Below are 5359 nucleotides of genomic sequence, written 5' to 3'. Positions count from 1 at the left end.
CATTATAGTGCCGAAGCAGCTCCTCTATTGGTTGGTTTCACTGATTCTGATTGGGCTGGTGACCCTGATGATCGGAAATCTATTGCCGGTTATGTGTTCACTCTTGGTTTAGGACCTATTACATGGGCTTGCAAGAAACAAGGTGCCATTTCTCTTTCATCAGCAAAAGTAGAGTATCGTGGTGCCGTAGAAGCTAGTAAGGAAGCCTTGTGGCTTCGCCAGATCCTGTCAGAGTTTGGCTTTCAGCAGCAGCATCCGAATACACTTTGGTGTGATAATCAAAGTGCCATTCAACTATGCAAAGATCCAGTCCAACAGCAACGCAACAAACACATTGAACTGCACATGCACCTCATCAGAAAGCTCATTCACGACCATGTTCTTGAAGTGCAATATTGTTCAACAGATGATCAAGTTGCAGACATCTTCACAAAGGCTCTCACAGAGGCGAAGTTCACTAAACTTCGATTTATGGTTGGAGTTCAGGAAGTTGTCACTAAGGGGGGATAGGCTCTAGTGCCTCCTTCCTTCTCCTATTGTGTCATATTTGTAAATCCTTCAATCCTATCCCAAGTTGTTCTTAAGGGGGGATGTTAGGATATTCCGACACATAGGAAATAGTTAAGTACAACTTGGTCTAGTATAGAGTTAGGTATAGAGTTAGGTAAAGTGTGTTTCTTTACCGTTGTACATTTTGTAACTTACAATCCGACGGTCACGATATGTAGTGATCTGACGGTTCATTCTCTCCTCGGTATTACCGACACTTGATCCGTGGCTTGACACCCGATTGGTCCATGATTTCTATTTAAAGTGCATGGAGGGTCATTTGTAGGGTAATCCGTGCATGAGAGAAGCTTATGTAAATTTTCATTCTTTTATTAATAAATTGCCTGAAGTGGTTGCGTTGGCTCAGGCCGTGGACTGTTTCCCTCTTTGAGGGTTTTAACCACGTCAAAAATACTGGTGTATTGATCTGCGATCTGGTTGTGAGCGGTGTCCTTTGGTGTTCTGTCTGAGGAACTTACCCTATAAATTCCTACAACCTCTACAGGTATAGGTAATGATTTTCAGGGAAAGCATGGAGTATAGGAGGTAAGATGAGTGGTTTGCATCGATTTGGAATTTTACAAGGTGTAGTAGTATGTACAGAAGCTGTAGAATTAGTCTTGGTCTCTTTAGGCTCATCAAGTTGAATATGGTCATCATAAGATTTATAATAAGGGTCTTGATCAAGATCAAAGGCATACAAAGAATTTGTTTTCACAATATTTAAAGGGGAGGAATCACATGCAGGTCTAAGATATTTTCTCAAATACAATATACTTTATAAAGCCTTTTTGACATTCTCGGGAAAAAAGAAAAAATAATTGATGACAAAGAACATAATGTCTTGGATGAAATTCCAACTTGAATACTTGATCTTTCCATATTGTCCTTTCATGTTTTTGTTGGTCAGGTTCATCCTCCAGTGGAGTCTTTGGATATGATCTCGAAACTGATTTGGATTCACCAGATGAATGATTTCAGCCTTCCTGTGTCTGATCGTTGTCCACCATCAACAATCATATATATATCTTAACTTTCATGATATTTCCCAGGGAATACGAAACCTTTTGCTCGTTCCCCAGTATGGTCGCCACTATGTTATCACCTGGATTGAACCTCACGCTGAAGGAAGGCAATTATAGGGTAACCATAAACCACGTTTAGCCAAGTAGTTAGCCCTACTAGGTGAGGAGAGGGCTATCTCCATAAGCATCTCAGCCAAATTTTACTGGATATAGAAATTGATAGTAGGCTAGGTATAGTAGCATAGGGTTTGATTTGATTTTGAAGGGGTTTTGTTGGATTAGAAGGAGCCAAATAGTTAGGGCAAGGAAATTAGATCAAAATTGTAGGGTGTTCAATGGAGCAAGGTAGGCACAAGGCTCATCACTTCAGGGTTTGATGGTTGAGGTGATTTAAAGACATGTGAGGAGCTATAAAGAGCATGTAAGCAACATGGATTCTTCCTAAACTGAAGAAAACATAGACTATGAATATTTTCCCAAAACAGTGCATAAATATTATGGGTTTTGCCTATCAGCGTGAAAACATCCACTTAAAAGCAATGAAATGATTGATGAAGTACAATTTTGTTTTTAACATATGATCACAATAGAGAAAACTGAACTCCAAATCATTAATTCTAAAATGAGCCCGGCAAGCCAATTCCTCCCATTTTTCCATCTATAAAATACTAAAATAAATAACAAATTATATAATAATTAGTTATAATTCAATAACTTATTGTATTTTATAATCCAAAATTATCTAATAATAATCTAAAACTCCATATCTTTTTAAAAACACATAAAAATTAAGTATATTAATTATTTAAATATATTTTCAATTTCAATAATATTTTTTCCAAATTATTAATTGAAAATTAATTCAAACTTATTAAAACTCAAAATATTATGATAATTGAAAATCATTGATATGTAAATAAAGTACGGATGGTTGAGACCTAAGTCAAACCCGTTCCTACCTATTTTGGTTTGGTTCCAGTGATGGAGAATTATTCATAATTTACATGAGCTCTGCCGTTTTAGTTTGCTAAATATTCTTTATAAAAAAGAAAAGGAAAAGGAAGAATCAACACCCATTATGTTGAATACCCTTTGATCCTCGTTATTGAGAAATGCTGAAAAAACTGAATAACTCTTGCAGTAATTTCCTCATGGCAACTTGTAATTTTTATCAGATAAAAATAAATATTTATTAATAACGATTAATATATGTTTTAAACTTTTTACTTTTGCTCGTGTGAAAAGTTTACACCCTACTGTAATTCTCAACAAAAAGCTATGTATGTATGACTCGCATGGATTTGAAATGCGTAGGAATTGATTTAGAACTATCTATGTTAAAGTGAATAGATCGGACAAAATGAACCCAGAGATACTTTCAGAAATTAAAACCATGTACCTGAGGACAAAGCGTTATAAGAGGTTTGTTGTTGGACAAAGTATTATAGGAGGTTTGTTGCCTCCTAGGCTACATGTGGACCTGGGCCATTGTCTTTGGGCTCTGATATTTTGAGCGGCTGGGTTTATGAAACCCAGCCTTCAGAGGAAGAGGAGTTTAGGAGATCCATTATTCAAAGAGATAAAGAAATTAATTAGACATCTTCGAGGTTTTTCTGTCAAAGAGTAATGAATGAATGGAGATCTGATGCTGATGTTGTTCTGAAATGAAAAATGTTAATATGTGTTAATAGATTGTATATGAAAGAAATTGTTATCTAATTTTAAAGTCAGATGTCAAATTAGTGTGGGATTTTTTGTTTGTGGGACAAAGAGTTAATATATGCCAACAAACTGTAGATAAAAGAAATTATTATTATTATTATCCAATTTAACTGCTAAATCTATAAAGACATACTTATTCTACCTGCTCTGGTTTTAAACTTATCATTTCTTAGGAGGAAATAGATGCTCTTAACCATTAAGTTACTCATCATTACAACCTAGGAGAATTAAAGCTTTTGATTAGAAGGGTATGAAGAAAACCAATTAAAGAGAAAAATAATGACGATTCTGAAAACAAATTAAAAAGAAATAAAAAAACAGAAGAACTGATTCAGATTCCCATTATAAAGAAATACAGAAAACAGAGGAATCTCAAAGCAAAATTGATTTAGATGCCCATTACAAGGAAATACAGAAAACAGAGGAAATTCAGGGCAACAGGGATTCAGATGCCTTGGTTGTATACATTTTCACAACTTATTTCCTTCAAAATAAACGTAGGGACTTTGAGGTTGGAAGCTCTCGCACATAGATGCTAAAAGAGCAGATGGATATGGATCTTCAGTCAACCCTGAACTGCCTGGCTGAGGATGAGAATGCCTTATTCCAATCATATCCCGGGGTCAAATGTGAACCATGAAAATTATTGCCTGGGACTGAAGTATGTTAGCATTACTACTGCGTGCCGCATAGTAGGTCTTGCGACACTCTGCTCTTGTATACAGAGCAGAGCCACTAAGAATATATGCAGGGCTTCCTCCACTGGGACGTTGATAAGTCTGGGATCAATAATCTTCATAACTTCTTCTCTGTTCCAATTGGTCATCTTCTTAACCCACCCTGTGATGTTCATATCCTCTTCAAATTCGCTTTCACCCACCGCCTTTTTGCCAGTGATGAGCTCAAGCAAAACCACTCCAAAGCTGTATACATCACTCTTCTCGTCCACTTTCATCGTGTATGCATACTCGGTAAATTCAACATCCAATCTTAAATGGTATGCTACAGCAAAGGCCAGTGGCAAAACCACCGTAAAATAAGTAATACGGATACTATGAAGCACTTTTGACTTCTATACAATTGCTTTTATTTATAATGCAGCGCTGCTCTGCCTCAGCATACTATGTTTATAATTGGCAATAACAGATGATGGATGGACTTCAATAACAGACCATAGAATTTCAGAAAGCTAGCAGCTCAGTTAAACTTTAAGGCGACCCTCCGCTAAAATTAGAAGTCGACGTTTTCAAAATTTAAAGATGAAACAACCACTTACCTGGAGCTATGTAGCCAAAGGTCCCTGCAACTGAAGACATATATTCTGACGTACCAGATAGATGCAAGAGTTTGGCTAGGCCGAAATCTGCAACAAGAGCTTCAAAGTTGGAGTCCAAAAGAATATTGCCAGACTTTACGTCGCGATGAAGGATGGCCAGCCGACAATCGTGATGAAGATAGCTCAACCCCTGCGCAGTTTCCACTGCAATTTTGTACCTGGTGTTCCAATCCAGAGGCATGGCATTGTTTCCATGAAGCAACTTCGCCAGGCTTCCGTTCGGCATGTACTCATACACCAGAAGATTGGTGTCATGGTTGAAGCAAAACGCCAGCAATCTAACAACATGTCGATGGCGGATTCTGCCCAGTGTTTTGATCTCTGCAGAGAAGCCATGAGCATTTGAAGAGCCTATCCGCGTAAGTTTTTTCACTGCAACAAGTTCCCCATTGGGCATGATTCCTTTATACACAACACCCTCTCCTCCTTTGCCGATGACATTCTCTTCTTTAATGCATTCCACCACGTCATCGATTCCAAAGCTGAGTGTTTGGTAGGCCGTCATCTTCCATGGCCTACCCTCGCTATCTTTTTTCTTAATTGTGACTGCTCGAATTGCCAACACCAACGAACAGAAGAAGAGAATTCCAAGCGCTAAGAGAGGCAGGAGAAGTTCAAGCTTGATGTGTACTCGGACGGGCAACCCTTTGACACTAGAATTACAGTTGCCCAACTGTTCTCCGCACAAGTACTAGTTCCCTGCAAAAGAGCTTGCTTTTAAACGAGA

The 5359-nt window shown here is 37.8% G+C and overlaps 1 pseudogene; it reads right to left on the bottom strand.

Annotated features, from left to right (window-relative positions):
- Nucleotides 1-3939: 3939 nt before the first annotated feature.
- LOC149172336 (leucine-rich repeat receptor-like serine/threonine-protein kinase BAM1 pseudogene) lies at nt 3940-5137 on the bottom strand (annotated as a pseudogene).
- Nucleotides 5138-5359: the final 222 nt, after the last annotated feature.

The sequence above is a fragment of the Pinus tabuliformis genome, chromosome 4_2, assembly GCF_031772625.1.
Source record: "Pinus tabuliformis cultivar Carrire ecotype Pingquan chromosome 4_2, CPIR1, whole genome shotgun sequence".
Lineage (NCBI taxonomy): Eukaryota > Viridiplantae > Streptophyta > Pinopsida > Pinales > Pinaceae > Pinus > Pinus tabuliformis.
The sequence above is the reverse complement of the archived record's forward strand: the minus strand, read 5'-3'. Positions and strand labels throughout refer to the sequence as shown.